This window comes from Manis javanica, chromosome 12, assembly GCF_040802235.1.
Source record: "Manis javanica isolate MJ-LG chromosome 12, MJ_LKY, whole genome shotgun sequence".
Classification (NCBI taxonomy): Eukaryota; Metazoa; Chordata; class Mammalia; order Pholidota; family Manidae; genus Manis; species Manis javanica.
The window spans coordinates 12,668,896-12,686,224 of NC_133167.1; the positions used below are offsets into that span (position 1 = coordinate 12,668,896).

General features: G+C 40.7%; 1 long non-coding RNA gene across 2 annotated transcripts in view; it reads left to right on the forward strand.

Annotated features, from left to right (window-relative positions):
• LOC140844734 (uncharacterized) overlaps positions 1-17,329 on the forward strand; it is a 115,317-nt gene that overhangs the window by 27,345 nt on the left and 70,643 nt on the right. The window contains exon 1 of one of the 2 annotated variants that reach the window (XR_012123215.1): positions 8,317-8,471. The exons of the other annotated variant lie outside the window; for it this stretch is intronic. This is a non-coding gene — a long non-coding RNA (uncharacterized lncRNA). Of the gene's footprint in view, positions 1-8,316; positions 8,472-17,329 lie in introns of those variants that run through there. 2 annotated transcript variants of the gene reach the window in all.

Here is a 17,329-nt window from a genome sequence, read left to right on the forward strand (position 1 = left end):
CTGCGTAATCACAGTCATGAGAAGGTCTGGCGAGGCCAGCTGTCCCAGGATGAATGATCGGGTTGCTGGCAGCCTTGCTGTTTGGTTGGGTTCCTAAGGGGAAAGGTGGAACTACAAGACGTCTCTGGCAGGAAGTTTTCTTGTGTGGATGAGGGCTGCATGGAGGGAGGAGCAATAAGTGATCCTGTGACCCTGTGATCCTTTCTCTGGACAGAACAGTTGTGGAGTGAGGAAGACGAACCACAGCTTTGCCTGGAAATGGTCCACGTCCGCAGGCGCTGTCTCTTCTCTGTTTGGAGAGAGCAGTCAACCAGTGTTCCCTAAGCTCAGTGAAGAAGTGCCTGACATCTTAGACAGCTAGACGTGGCTCCTTAGGGGTTTGCCATTCTCCAGGGTGTGACAGGGCTAGCTAACACTCTCAGTTGGCTGCATGCCAGCCTGTGTTCTGGGCCTTATATATTTTCACTTGTCTGGTCTGCATGCACAATAACCCTATGAGGTAGGTGTTATGACTCTCTTTTTAAAGATCTGGAACTGAGGCCCAGAGAGGTTAAATAGCTTATGTGAAGTCACACAGCTGCCAAGGGGCAAAGCCAAGATTGAACACAGGCTCACAGGACACACAAGACACATGGCATTCACATAAGAAACACAGCTGCTGCCGCTGCTGACGATGATATAGCCTGCATTTTACACAACTGGGACTCCATTTATGACATCACAGGTTTTTTCACAGTATTTTCAATTTTATTAGTGTTTTAATGAGCAATATTAGCTCAACTCAATGGCTAATATTAAGGCTAACAAAGGTGTATTATTAAAGTAAACTTAAATAGGCCTTATTTGACTACTGTGATATATGTTATTTTTAATTTTGAGAATATTTTAATGTGAGGAATCATGTTATTACAGATCTTATTTGCCTCCTGGGGCTGAGCAGAAAGCCCCAGGAGGCTGCTATGGGAGAGAGTGGTGCCATCGACTGGGCATTGGTGAAGACCTCCCGGAGGAGGTGACCTTTGCATCTCAATCTGACTATCAAGCAACCGTGGGCCATGCCGAGGCCAAGGGGAAGGGCATTCACGGCAGAGGGAACAGCCTGTGCACACAAATTCCTTAGCAAATAAATAAACAAGATACTTACAGAGGATGATGCAAATCTTTAACAATTAAAATATGTAAATAGATGAGATTGTGAGAGTGCCACCCTTAGCCAGTTAAGAAAGAGGTTTGCAAACCCCTGAGGAACTATGTCCACCTGTGCAACGGGTCAGCCCATGACTTCCCATGTGCTTCTTCCTTACCACCCCCCTACCCCTGCCCCCTAAAACAAAATGTTGCCACACTTAGCTTCCTGTCTCAGATTTCTACTTTGTTTACAGATCAACTTCCCAATATAGGGTGCCATCCTTATATCCTTCCTATAGGATGGCATTTTATACAAGTTATATAAATTTTTAATAAGGACTATAGCCACGACTTATTCAAAATAAGGACTGTAGCCAGGATTGTCACTTGTCAAATCTTTGTGACATGTCTGAGATTTCTTTCTTCAAATTTTGATTTCCTTTGCCCTACTAGCTACATTGTATTCGGCGAATATAAGTAGGTGGGGGAGAGAGGAGGATGTGTAGGGTCACTGGGGGGAAGATGGGTGTTCCAGGAGCAGAGAACCTGCTCTGGAGGTTTGGTGCTTTTAGAGAAGAGGGAGGGCTGGGAGCTTGATGGGCGAGCCGAGCAGGGGGAGAAGACGGGAGGAGCCAGTGGGCACCAGAGCTTGAAGGACCAGCAGGTCATGGGAGGGGCTTGGGTTTTGTCTCAGTTGACTATGGGAGAGGTAAGTGCACAAAAGACCACTATTTTTAATTGTGGAAAGAAAAAAGAAACAATATATTTAATCAAAGGTAAAATATATAGCACAAAATTGTCATTTAGATAAAGAAAAGGGTACTTTCTTCCTATTCTGTTCTGTTCTATTCATTCAACTGGACACCTTATTTTTGATCCACTTTTTAAAAGAAAATGGTGTTAAGGCTTGGACTCAGCAGAGGTTTGCTATGCTGGTTGTCTCAGCCATAGAACATGCTGGAAGAAAAGGAGCTGTGTGTATCCTCAGGAAGAAACTGGAGGCCGTTAAGACTTACACACAGATCTGAGACCTGGAAGGCTGCCATGTGTGCAAAGGGGCTGGCAACCCTGTGGGAATTTATATGGAACTTATATATAAAGTATAAAAATCATATGTATAAGCAGTTTTGCCTTTATGGTTTGTTTATGGTTCATGATTGTAGTCAAGACAGAAACAGTAGCCAAGCCAGAAAGAGTTTCTGTGTTCGTTCACCATGAGGATTTGTTCGTTATCCTTCAGAAGGTGAAACTGTTGAGAGTTGGACTTAATTAATGATTGTGCATGGAAACCCCAATATTGTTGTTAACAACAATTTTATCAATAAATATGAGAGATGCCTTCTCGGCACCGCTCTTAGGCTGTCATGCCTTGAGTCCCCTGGCTGGTCCTTAGGTCTTCGAAGAACAGTCATGTCTCTTCCCTCATCTGTGGGTCAGAGACAGGGAAGGGACCCGACACAACCCCAAACCAAATTGCTGAGCAGGCACAACCCATATCCCGTGCACGTACAGGTACAGGTACAGCCTCCTGTACCTGAGGGAAGAGCCCCTAAAGATGGTAACTGAGCACTGCACGGAAGTGGTGAACCAACCGAACCCCAGCCAGGGGGAGAAGCAAAGCGCAGCCAGCCCCTTAGAACAGCAGCGTCTCGTGTAAACAGAATACAAGCCACAAGTGTAATTTAAAATTTTCTACTGCCCACATTAAAACAGGAAAAGAAGAAACAGGTAAAATTTAATTTAGTGATACATTTAATTTAACCCACCATGCAAAACAGGATCATCTCAACATACAATCGATATGAGATAATTTATAATCTTGTTTTCCTAGGAAGTCTCCCACATCCAGGGTATTTACAGTACATTTCAATCTGCCTAACAGCCACAATGCAGCCTCAGGAATTAGGGGCTGGGGTTAAGCAGCCTTGGGGTATGGGACCAGACTATTCTCTGGAGAATCCCACAGCAGAGATTTTCCTGGGATTTGCAATGCAGAGAGCAGGTCAGGAAAAAAAAGGCCACTTCTGGATTACATTCATCAGAAAAATCACCAGGTCATGCCTATTGTGGGACTTTAAGCCACTCCAGCCATTAGCCCTCCCAGGTGCCTTCTGCATATTTGACCTTGTTCTAGAAGCCACACTCCTGTATGAGTCCAGTCAAGAGCAATTATACAAGGACTACATCAAACCAAGCATCCCCCAGTCTCCTTAGACTTCCAATCAAAATTCACTCCTCTAATTTGATTATGTTGGAAAACATAAGCTTCCATGAGCAAAAGGTGTTGTATATTTATAAAATCTATTTCTATTATAATAAGCAAAGTTCATTTTTGCAGTATTTAACCTTGCAAATTCCCTTTGAATTGAGTTCATCTGTACTAAGAGTGAGCTACACCTTTAGGAGCTAGGGAAAGATAGGTACCTTCTCATGCAACATTGTATTTTTTTTTTTTTGAGAGGGCATCTCTCATATTTATTGATCAAATGGTTGTTAACAACAATAAAATTCTGTATAGGGGAGTCAATGCTCAATGCACAATCATTAATCCATCTCAATCCTAATTCTCGTCAGTCTCCAATCTTCTGAAGCATAACGAACAAGTTCTTACATGGTGAACAAATTCTTACATAGTGAATAAGTTCTTACATGGTGAACAGTACAAGGGCAGTCATCACAGAAACTTTCGGTTTTGATCACGCATTATGAACTAGCAACATTGTATTTTTGAGATCTACTCACATGGCTATGCATGGAGCTAACTAAGGAGTGCCACCCTTAGCCAGTCACTTAGCGTTCTAACCATTGCAGAGTGTTCTATTTTATTTATAGTTCTCATTTGGGTGGGCACCTGTGTGTCTAGCCCCTTGAAACTGGAAGCAATGCTGTGCCACACTTACCAGTTTATATCTTCCTTAGCGCTTGTGAGGTAGTTTGTATGGGGGGTACTTGCACACAGGCCTGGGACTGCTGTGTGCTAAGGCATCTGCATTCAGTTCCGAGCAACTGCCCAGCAGTTCTCCAAAGGCGGTGCACACTGGTTTTCTCATGAGCTGTGCATGAGGGCCCTTATTCTCCAACATCCCACCAGGGCTTAGTGTTCTGTAAGTTTCTAATTAGTGACAGCCTGATGACAGCGGATTAGTATCTGGTTTTATTTTAATTAGCTTTTCCTTGACAATCAGAGAGGCAGGGATCACTCTAGTTAGTTTTTAGGTGAATTATCTATTAATATCCTTTGCCTTTAAAAAAAAATGTGTTTCCTAGATTTTTCTTGCAGACTTGCAGGAATTTCTTTTATATCCTAGAAGTCCTGAATCTGGCATAATTCCTTTCTAGTTCTATTAGAAATGGCCTAATTAGATCATGATCTATCTATGCATATATATGTCAACACATAGGTTAGATATAATTCACCAGTTTGCTCTCGCCACTCTAGTTGGATTCTGCATAACTCAAAAGGCTTGGCCCGTGTCTTCTGTCACAATTCAAAGGTCTTCCACTTCAGAGGAGGAAAATCTCTTTCTCATTAGCTCCAGCAAAAATCCAGGGCCAAGATCTCGTTGGCTTATGCTAGGTCCTAAAACCTTCCTAACCTCTCTGTGCTCAGGGATATGGAGTATTCTGAGACAGGTCTTCGAAACGGCTTCCATTTGGCATGCCAGTAGACACTTCCTTTTTACATAGAATACGACTCCATAGAGACACATGAATAAATAAATTAATCTATATCACTAAGATGTACACCTGATCTTAAGGAATTCCCCATCTATCCCCTCTCCCATTAAATAACTGTTATTGAATTTTATCCAATGCCTTTGGTATCTGTGGGGATGATAATTTTATTTTTAGTCCTACTTAGATTTATTAAAATGCCAAATATATATTATTTTAGTTCCTCTGATGAAACTTCCTGGCGGTCCTCCTCTGAATCCCACTGGCTGATCAGGTATTGTTATTTAATGTGACATCAAGACCTGTTTTTGAATATGGGTCATTTACTATTTCTGCCTTGAGGTTCATAACTGAATGGCTCTCTATTTTTCTTTTGACATGCTTTCGCTGTCAGCTGTATTATGCTCTATGAAAAGAATTTAAACGATTTTTAGTCCTTCTCATTCCTACCATAGTTTAAATAACCTTGGAGTTATTGTTGCTTAAAATTTTGATAGAATTAGGCTGAGACATTACCTGGTGATCCTACAGTCAGGTTCATTTTTTAAAAAAATCAGTTTTAGGGTTTTTCCCCACTCGTATTAATTTAATTTTGTTTTTTGTATATGCAAAACATTAACATAGTTTAAGAGTCAAAATGATTGAAAAAGGCATATTCTGAAAAGCCTCATTCCCATCCTCTCCCTTATAGTTCTTCCCACCCACACTCAGTAGGCAACACACTGTATTAGCTTCCGCTTGATCCTAATGCAAAATAAACACATGAAATAGCTTCTCATTTTCCTTTTCTCTGATACACCTGGAATAGTGCTAATAATCAAGGGGGAGATAGCTGCCAGTAGAGACTCATATTACTCACTGTTAGGATGACAAATCTCAGGAGAACGGGAGCCCTCTGCCTACTTCTGGAACACAGATTTTATGGGCACATTCAATCAGTGGGGTAAGTTTAGAGGTTTCCATTTTGTGGTTGTCCTTGTTATTCTCTCTCACTTTCCTTTTCCATGCTATTTTAACTCCTAACTATGCTTCTCTTTCTGGAAGTTGACTGTTTGAAAATTCAAATTATAAAAAAGGAAACCTGTAGGCAGAAGATGAGATTGGAGTGACTTTCCTAATAAAAAGATTCATATGAAGTTTCTTTTGAATAATATGTATTCTTGTACTCTAATTTCATATTGAAATTTTAGATTTTCCTGAACGTATTCAAGCAAAATGATATACCTGTTAATTTTTTTTGTGCAAAATAATATACCTGTTACTTTTTTTTGTACTCCAATGGAATTTTAAACCATGACATTTTTTCTTCTCATAGAAGCAGGCGTGACTCTTGTTAAAACAACTCATTGATGGTAACCAGCGGTCTACTAAGCTTCAGCCTGCAGTGGCAGCACAAGAAGCAAGACCAGGAGGCCCATTTTTGTTTCAATAACTTATTCTTCCTCCCTACAATTTTGTTTTTTGTCAGTTGAAAGATGTATCTTCTGTTTACTGCATTATAATTATATACTGCTCATTGTTAAGTAAATAGAATGACATTTAAAAAGTGCCTCTGAAGGTTACAAAAAAATACATGCAATGTTAAAGACTTTTATTCTTATTTAAATAAGTAAGGATTCATTTTTACCACCCTGAGAATGTGATTAGTGTCAGTGCAGTGATGCCTGTATTATATGAGGCATAATTCTTGGGAACATTTATCATAACAGACCAATAATTACATAAGGTTCCACCAACCTCTTAGCTGTGACTCTACGGAAGTGATTTGTAGTTTAAATGGCTCAGCTTTTGGTGGTGAGGTAACATTCCAGTGTAGGGGAGGAAAAAATGTTTTGCCTTTTATTCTCCTGAGCTCTCCAGATGGAGCTCTTTAAAAAGAAGACTGACAAAAGATAGACCAGCAAGAAAAAAATGGAGAAGCTTATTAGCATGTGCATTGCACATACGCATGGCAGAACCCAAAGCTGGGTAACTCAAAGAGATGGTTAGAACTTGGGCTTATATAGTATCTTAATAAAAAAAAGTCAATACATTTTTGGAGAAGTGATAAGACAAAGGAAAATGACTTTGAGTTTCTTGAGTGGCATGGTGACTTCACAGTTGTCTGGGACTCAGGTCAGTTGCAATTTTCTGATTGGACACAAACAGGATGAGGACCTTATCTTCATGGCCCAGGATGTAGGCCTGCTGCCCACATTCCAAGCGGCACAGAGAAGGAAGAATAGACTTACATCAGCCGTCTTTTAAGGACATTGCTTGGAAGCCCACACAGTATCTCTAGCACATCCTATTGGCTTGGTCAGTAATCATTAAGTCCGTGTCTGGCTGTAAGAGTGGCTGAGGGATTTAGTGTTTATTCTAGACAGCCATGTGCCCAGCTAAAATCCAGGGATTTAATTACCTAGAGATGATAGAGAGGATGGTTATTAGGGGCAAATTAGCAAGCTGTGCTGTGGTTTCTCAGCAGTGGAATTCCTGACTGTTTTTTTTTTTTGCCTTTTGAAGCCCTTGTTATTGTGAAGATAAATTGCTTCCAGAAAACTCCTACCACTCAATACTCCTACCAGTGGTACACGAGAATATCTGCCTCATCACATCCATGCTAATACTGAGTGCTATCATCCAAAATAAAAATCTTTACCAGTTTGATAGGACAAAAAAAAAATCTCATTTGTATTTGAATTACTTTTATCATAAAAAAGCTTAAAATTGTTTGTATATTTGCTAGTCATTTGTGTTTCTTTTTGAAACTATCCTAAGTCTTTGTCTACTTTTAAATTAATGTTCAGCCTTGTTATATACGATTCTACAGTTAGAATTGAGTGTATCAGAGGGAGGGAGATTTTCCCTTTTAGTAATTAGGATTAAAACAACATCTTAGGTTCATAGGAAATCTTATAGAAGAAACATCATTGAAAAGTAATGAGATAGAACATTTTATTTAGTCTTCTTTTGACTCAGGAAACTTAGATTCCAATATGGCTGTGATGTTCCAGGCACAATAGAAAGACTGGAAACTAGCATGAAGTACAATTAATTGTATTTTCTTAATTCCTTGGAAAGAGTTAAATCACTGATAATTTAGCCCTTTCAAAAATGGGCTCTTTTCTGAGGCAATAATTTGACAGCCATGGTTCTGTTCAATGTATGAGCAAATGTTACCACATGGAAGACAGTCACTTTAAAGTCCTTCGCAGTGGCAACAGGAGGAAATGACAATAGAAACGAGACTTCAAAAACTCATAGTGACTATTGCTATTGCTAGTTCCTGCACTGATGTCTCACTGTCATCCAGGTTATTCTAATTACACCTTCAAGTTGGGCCTGGTTACATGCTTTTATAAAAGCACTTTAAAAATTTTAGAGTGTAGAGAAAACGAAATTTCCTACAGCCAGGATTCTCACCTGACCCTGGTCGACTGACTCACTGCACACGTGTGGGCAATACGTTGTTATTGACTCTATATAAAGAGCTCTGCCCGGTGCTCCGGGCTACACGGCTGCAGGAGAGCAGAGGCTGGAGTGGTGGCAGCGCCAAGGACAGAGACTGAGACGGCTGTGGGGGCAGGGAGGCCCAGAGGCAGAGACCAGCCTGCTGCCTGCAGACTCGCTCTGAGTGAACAGATGGGATTCTAGCACTTGACCTGCCACCGTGGGAACAGAGTTGGGTATAAACCCTTTCACCCAAAGACGTTCATTATTTTGTCTCACTGAATCCGTAGTGAACTTGCCTGGGCCTGAAGCCCTCAAGAAAGACAAGAGTGAGCTAATGTTAGGCAGTTTATTGCTCTGTTTGGTTTTTTTCATAACTGGAGTGTGTTCGGGCCTTATCTGTAGAAATCTGTGCACTTCCAGCCATTACTACTTCAGTAGCGGGCTAACTTTGGTCAACACTGTCGGCATGAGCGGAGTGGACCACAAGAAGCTCACCAACAGCAGGCAGGTGGTGCTGGCAGTCTTTCATGATCCCTTGCAGGGCGGCTGAGAATGAAATGCCCCCCATTTGCTGCAGCCCTGGGCAGCAGCACAGTTGATTTTTATGGTAAATATGCACATAAAGATGAAAACAGTTTCTATGAGTGAATTGCCTTAACAAGTGGACCATTAATACGCAGCACCCCAACTTGAGTGGAGACTGTGCCGATCCCCCTCAAGGGAACCCTGACACAGTTGTTGCCGTAACAGCGGGTTGTGATTAGTGACAGCTTCTTAATGGAGGAAATGGTTAACATAAGTCTCAGCTGTTGATAGGGAAGAATCACCAGAGCTATTTCCAAAGAAGTAAAGGAAAAGCTCTTTATTTTTGTGGAGCTAAATTTCCTATTTCAAAGTTGCCTTTCAATTCTCCTTTTGAGTCTCTGACTTGTGGATAAACCATTTATAATTAATATCCTTCAGATGTTCCCGTGTGGATAAATAAATACCCTTGATTGGCAATTTGGGCCTCTCTGCATACATGTTCCTAATAAAATGAGTAAGGCATAAAACTTCTACTCAGTGAGGTTCTCCTTGCCAAACACAATAGAAAACAGCAACAACAAAAAACCGGGACAGACATTCTGGGTGAAATTTGCTTTAGAATTCGGACTTTTCAAAAGTGCTATAATCTGATCTGGAGAAGGGGGTTAGGCCAAGAGCAGGAGCTGGTCATGGCCATGAACCAGACGTGGTGAGGTTTGCCCTAGGATTCGGACAACTCTAATGTGATATTGGAGACTTCCAAGGACTGAACAAAAAATTGTATTTAGATCACAACCCAACCACCCACCACTCCGCCATTGAATTGTTCTAGTTCTAGGCTAGAAAATTTCGCAGCAGGGGTGGGAGTTCTTTTTTGAAGACAGGAGAATTCTCTGAAAGTGATTTTGGGAAAAGAGGATAATCTATAAACAAAGAGTAAGATTTTGTCTCAGATACGAAATTCTGGTGATGATAAAATTTACCAGCAGGGGGCGCCATCACCCCAAATTTCTTTCTCTGGGTGCTAAAGTTCATCCCTAGGCTTTCTATCTCTGCAGACAAGCAAAGACTAACTGTAAGTTCATCAAGTAGTTGTGGCTCTCAGACAGAAACCGTTCAGATTGGCATTATCCTCATGAGATGGAACCACTAGATTTCTTCCCCACATGATCTGTTTTTGTGCCATGAAGGTCTACCCCAGGCAACTGGCTCTCAAATGTCTATTTTTGGCCAGAAGGGGACAGGAGAAGATGATGTGAATAGGTTAATAGAAATTCAATACCCTTAATGGAAAACCCTCCCAACATACACTCTGCTAAGGGAAAGTCAGAATGTTTGTTTTCTTTAAATCAAAATCATTTAGATTTCTATTATGTTCATAGATTTTAAATGCTGTTTAAAGAAGAAGGTCTTCTAGCTTTAACTTATCAGTCATATGTTATCTTCAGAAGGCAGAATTAAGGCAAGGCAGGCTTGCCATTTCTTATTCTAATAGTTAACTTGTTAGCAGATAATTTTTTTCAAGCCCTTTCAGTTTGCTTCACGTTACTGTTCGTGTATTTTAACACCAGTCCACTGCAGGCGTCTTCTGGGGGTACGCAGCCAATTTGCTCCAGATGAGTCCCTGTGTGAGCTCAGACTTTCAGGGAAGAGCCTTGAACCTTGCTCAGTGTCACTGCTCACAGTAGGGACACATTGGCTTCCCTGCCCTGCTGCCCCCAGATCCTCTGACCCAGGTTGCTAGGTTGTGACCTCAGCTCCAAGAGCAGAATAGAAGGGGCCGAACTGTCTGGGCTTCTAGAGCCCAATCTGTCAGCTAGAACCACCTGCCTCTCCTGACTCCACACGAGCAGGCGTCTGATTCAAGCTTGGTTTACCCTTCACATCCTCTAGATGAAAAGGCAGTGCACAAGGGTTCAGAAGGGCTGGGCTCCAGGGCAGGCTGTGCTTATGGGGCTTAAACGAGGCACCATGCATGCTGAGGCCCTTTGTGTGCCTGAGTCCCTACAAGTCTAAATGAAACCTGAGCTTTCTCCTTCCCATTTCCTGTCTTCCTCCAATGCCATTTCTCTCTCTCCTTTTGCTTGTTTCTATTCGGCCAGCCTTTCCTCCATTTGAATATTAAAATATTCCAAGACCCTTGACATACTAACAGTGATTCTCAGCCCCAGGTAGAGGTTCGCCTGTGTAGTCCCTGCCCTGCTGCCCTCCACAGACGTACCGGATTAGACATCACTATTTCTCAAAAGCTTACCAGGCCCTTCTGGTGCACAGCTGGGATGGGGAACCACTGAAGGGTGCAAATAGGCTCTAGAGGAAGGAAGTCCTTGGAAAAGGGAGGCTCCTCCCCCTTGATAAAATGGCCTAGATTTACCTTTTTCTGTGGTGTTTTCCCTCCTTTTCTCTCCCCTCCTCATAGACGGAGAGAAGGGGTAGAATAAACATCAGATTAAAGAAGACTGGGCCAGGAAGGGCTAGGGAGACTCAATTAAAATGGGAAGCTGAGGATTGCAGGTGTAAAGACAAGTCCTGGCAGCCCCACTTGGCCACTGGCCACCCAGGCTGACAGCTCAGGGGAGATTTTCAGAGGCATAGCATCTACTTAGAGGGCCCTGGGCCTGTGGCCAAGTCGCAGGAATCCTCAGAAGCTCACTCCTTCCAGTGTTCCAAGATCCTTCGCCTTCAAAACATGCCCTTTCCTAAATTCCTCTCCCTGCAAAATGATCTCTTCTTTCTTTTACTTCCTAGAGAAAAACTTACTGAGACCTAATTACTGCCTAGACATAAGAACCCTGATTTGACAGTTGGTAATTAGCTGTCTGTGCCATCTAGGAGGTATTGTGGGTGTTGATATACACAAATGTCTCCAGACTTACTAGGTATGGATAAATTAGAGTGGTACTGCCCTAGAGATGGTGAGAGGAAAATAGATTCTAGAATGATATAAGGGGTAAATATCAGTGATGAACTGGCTATAAGGTGTGAGAAATGGGTACATGTCAGGAATACCTCCGGGGTTTCTGGCTTACATAACCTGAATGAATTTGTCCAAATTCTAGAGAAAAGTGTAACTGAATGAACCATAATCAGCCTTTACTACTCCTAAACACCGTAGGGGTTATAAAGACGGGTAAGCCTATGACTCAAGTCTAGTAAGGTCGTCTACCCTAAAAAACCCAGAAGGCTATAATAACTATTCCCCTTGCATGTACATATTCTAGAAATTAAGCAGTTAATAGAATGTTCCGATTTTAGATATAAATCAAAAGTGAGTAGAGACCGATAACTCGTTTAGATAATATCTACTTAGGATATCGGTAAGACAGTTGCATATATAATCAGATTCTGAATTGGGGTGAGTACCTGTTTGTTCCAAGCAAAACCAGACCAGTACGAAGGGCCAGAGCAAATGTGACTTATGGGAGGCAGGGTTCGGTATCATGAAAATTTGTTTTTACTTAGATGTATGGAATTACTGAAGTCCCTTCTTGTGCTGTTGGAAGGGCTAAATTTAGGTAATAATGCCCAGTAAATAAGAGTCTGTCCAATGTCAACTTTGTCTGGGAGGGGATGATGGAATCACAGAGAGTTTTGTGCAGTGGGCTAAAGTTGCAGGGTTCAGTGTTTTTCAAGGTGCATGGCAAGGCCACTTGTTTGTCTGCTGAGACCTAGCAGCTTTTACACACCTTTGATTAAGTCCAAGTGAAATCAATATCTGTTTTCTTTAATAGGTTTCAGGACCTTGCCTTTGCCCCTGGAGAAGAGCCACTTTTTAGCAAACCTACAGGCTCATGGCTTTCCTATTGCACAACCTCCCTTCCATTCTAAACAATATTGAATTCCTTAAACTGCTATGTAAAAGGAAAGAGTAGGCTTTTTCTCACCCAAGGTCTCTGATATTATAGCTACTATATAGCGACTAGCATAACAAGTCATTTAATCCTTTGTGTCTTAGTTCTCATCTATAAAATGGAAGAGAGTATCGAATGTCTCTACCAAAAATTCTGGGATTCCATCTGTGCTTTCTACTTACTTCTTAAGTATTCCAAACTCTGTCTCTAAAATATGCAGCCTTGAGTTATTAAATTAAAAACATCCAACGATTTGTCATAGAATATGCTTTCATAAAATCACAGAATAGCTAGACTTGCTAGAGTGTTATGAATACCAGGCATATCATCAATTTATTGGCTTAGTGTAGCCCCAAATTGGATCAAAATCCATGAATGTGTTTTAACATACGGATTCCTGGATCTCTCCAAAGACCTACTGAATCAGATTCTGCAGGGAAACAGGAGTGGGAATCTACTTCCCTGGTTAAATATGCAAAACATTCATTCAATGAGACTGTATCTTCTCAGGGTAAATTTGTATAAAGCTTTAAAATTTCAGTAGTGTTGAGCTCTAAGCTGCATCATAATTTCTGCCTCTGAGTTTGTTCACAGATCTCTCTCCCTGTTCCAAAATCTCTCCCTTCATTTTAACAAAATTCTGTCCAAAAATTCTATCCACTAGTCAAAACCTTGATCATGTCCTATCTCCTGATCAGTAAAAGCTCATAATTATGTGGCAGGCACTGTGCTAAGCATTTCTGGCAATTCTCATGAGAACCCGTGAGGGAGGGAGTGTTCTTATCCCCTACACTGCTAAGAAGTGAGCCAGCTGACATAACTATCACTCTGCAAACAAGTGACAGTCATGGGGTCTAACACCATCACTAGGTAACATTTTTCTGTCACCTTCTACAAACACCACTTTGCTCGCTGCACAGTACAGCTTCCAAATCTCCCTCATGTCTCAATTCCCCTGCAAACATGCAGTCCAAACCCCACAGATGAGCACTTCTCATTTATTTATAGGCTTTGCTAATCCTTCTCATGTGTTTCCTATTTGCCCAGCAGATCTGAAATCCAGCAAAGGCAAGGGCCATTTTCTATAGGTCACACACAACAGGCTTAGGTGATAATTTGTCAACTGGGGAGACATGGAGAAAACGTGTGAATTGTGCAAATGTGCAAGATCATTTTAGTGCTTACCTGTATAAGAATACCAAGCAAGAGAAATTCAGCTTCAATCTTTGTTCTAGAAATATATAGTTTTTTCTACATTAAGTTAAGGGTGGGGAGGAGGTACAGTGGTGGAAATCTCACCTGAGAGACCCATTTCCTAGCGACCGTATTTAGGTTCTTGGGGATGTTGCCCCCTGCCTCTGGGACCACTCTATGGGATTGTGCTGACCCAGAAAATATGAAAACTTTGGTCTTGTAAAATGTTTTTTTTGGCTCATATCAGTTCCACATGAGCAGAGCAATACAAGCTCTATAGAATTTACACCTTGGAATGGCAAACCGCTAATCTTTTAGCAGAGGATTGGGTAGATGAACCTGCTGATGCAGTCACAATTTCAACTTCGGGCATTTTATAACATGTATGAAGTAAAGTGTGTTTTGCTTTGTCCTGTGAATATTTTTTTTTGATGCTTGCCATATTTAAATGCCTTAAGAGTAATGTCAGCTTCAACATTAGTAACTAAAGTTAACTTTAGAAGAGAAACACTTTTAGATGGCTTCTGACTTTAAGTGAATTCTATTTGAGGGGATTTAAATTCTCTTAAGTGGAAATGCAAAATATCTGCCAGAGTAAATGTGTGCAGTGTTAATGGCAAAATATGCTCATTTTAACTTGTTCACTTGTCTTCTCCCATTTTTTTCTAATTTACCTCAGTATATCCTTAGATTCTAAAACAAAAATTGTAATGTTTATCACCAGTTTTCTCCCCCCCAAACATCTTGAGCCTTTTGAACCATTTAGGAAACTTTTTCTTCACATTGCTCTTTTGAGAATTTCCTGAGAATGTTGGGAAATCTAGGATACTGAAACACATTATTTTTATTATAGATACAAAAGTTAACAACTATCGAGTTGCTTTGGATTATTACAATGACCTAAATGGACAAAGCATCTTTTTTTCCCAAGGGTAAAAACGGATTGTGAACATGGGATTTGAATGTTATTAATGAATTGTAAAGAGTTACAACTAGAGGAAGTAAACATGTAGGAAGGAAAGACAATAGTGTAGATCTTAAGTTCTATAGAATTTCGGTTTGGGATTTAGAGGTAATGTGAAGCTGTAGATTAATTCAAAGATGTTATTCCAAATATAATTTAGGAAATGTTATTTTAAGCATAGAATGAACATATTTAGTTAGATCTTATTAATTTTTCAGAGTGTTATTCATAAATGAGTTTAATTTCCCCAAAGCCCCATTGCTATAGTCTTCAATTTTCACCCTGTTGCCCCCATCTACTGCCAGTTGCTCCCTTCGGTGTCCTACACCACCACTGATACATGTTCCAGATCACAGTGGAATTCCACAGCTTGATTACCCACTTTCCTCACCTGACTTGAGCTAAGTAGCTTTTAACTGTTTTCAAAAATCATCCAAAGGGCAAATTAATTACCATTAAGGGTAGTCAAAAGAACAAGCAATGTCTCTAAAAGCCATTCAAAAGAAGTAGTTTCCCAGAATACCTTGTGCGTGGCTGAGCAGCTGTCTGGGATGAAGATCATCTCCCAAGGGACTGCTTTGAAGGAGACCATGCCCACTGGGTATGTTTGTTCTGAAGCCAGAAACAGTATTTTATGTTCATACCTCATGCATTTAATTTAATTTTGTATCATTTCTCAGGCCAGACACATTTCTGTGAATAGCTTTGGGGAGCAATGTTTCATTTTTAAAAGCATCACACTGTGCCAACATTCTCTGCTCTACAGTGTGAAACGCAGACTTCAGCTTCTACCTTTCTGCAAAAGGCGAGTCTATCTCTAGATAGGTTATAATCCTACAAGCAGAGCGTAATCAGTGTAGAGGCCCTAGTGAGACATGAACTCAGGAAAGGGAGCCCTTGGTAGGTGTTTGGGAAACTAGACTGGAGACACATCTTAGAGCTTCATTAGTGTAAGGACTCTTAGAGATCATCTAGTTACAACTTCTCCTTTCAGATTGAAGAAATCAGCCCCTAAAAGCTTACATGACTTTTCTAAGGCCAGAGAGGCTATTTTCAGTCACCAGAATGTCTAATGCCTCAACCCTTTAGCAGAACACCAAGCTACCATCTAAACTGCCCCAATAGTGGTAGTTTCCCCAGAGTCTTCATAACAGAAATAATCTTAGACATTGTGCGTTCATGAACATGTCTCCATTTCTTTAGCTGTCTCCTTATATAGAATTTCTCATTGTTTTCAGAAGTAAATATATATATTTTTTTATCTAGAGATGCCTGAATTTCTACATAATGTGTATCCTTGACTTTGTATTTCTGATATTGCTGTTAGTCAATTCAAAGTTGCTTTTTATATAATATATAGAGTAAGAATTTTGTTCAAGGATTTCTGTATCTGCAAGAATTTTTTTTCCTGTGTCACTGGTTTAAACCAGATGCACTCCTTTTCATCCTTTATTTCTCAAAATAAGTGTCCCTTCATTGGGGAAGTCTTTCCTAATCAATCGGACCAAGTAAGATACACCTATTATTAAACTTTGACATTGGAAACCTGAGCCTCTCGCTTATAACTCAGCAAATTTGTAATCAATCGTTCATGCCGGGCTTCCTTGGTAGACTCTGGACTCTATGAGTAAGAGACCTCATCTGTCTTAGATCCCAATATATACCCAATGCATAGCATCTATGTGGCCAGCACTTCTGACCAGGACTCCAGGTTGCAAGCAACAGAAATGCAATTCATAACAACTTTGCAAGAATAAGGAATCAATGGATAATATACTAAGAAGTCTAGAGATAGAAGTAGGTGCTTTCATTCTAATTGTGACTCTGGACCCATACTTTGTCCTTTGGGTGATTTTTCCTTTTACTTTGGGACATGTTTTGCTTTTGTAGGGGCCAAGATGGCTCTGCTTGCTCCAGGCTTTTGTGATTCTCAGTACCCTATGTCTTAGAAGACAATCCTTAAGCCTGCTAGGGTTTGGGACTGCTTGGGTCAGGAGTCCATCCATGATTCATCACCATGGCTGAGGAGTGTGGTATTCTGACTGCGTTAGTTGGGGTCAGGGAACCTTCCAAAAACTAGGATCAGAGGTCAGGCTCATCTGACCCACATAGATTGAGAGTGCAATGAAAGTGACTTTCAATGGGAGAAAAGGGTTTCATGTACCACACCATGAGGAATGGATGCTGGGCAGGCAGAAATATTGATTAGATGAAGAATATTAATAGCTAATATTCATTAAGTCCTCTTTGTGGATTTACTAATTTTAGATGTCCATTAAAATGCTCCAAAAATTGGTGTTGAGGGAATGAATGAATGAAACAAAGTTCTATGCCCAAGACTCATGTTTCATGCCTATGACATATTGGTAATATTGTGACTATTAACATTATTATTATTATTATTATTATTGTTATTGACTGGCAGGAACTTTGCAAACTGAATTCCTACAAGTTGCAAAGAGATAAGTTATGTTAGTAAATCACCACTTATTAAGAAGAAATTTGAAAGGCCAATGTCCCTGTGACTCTCTCATGCCTCAGGTATAAAGAACTTTGT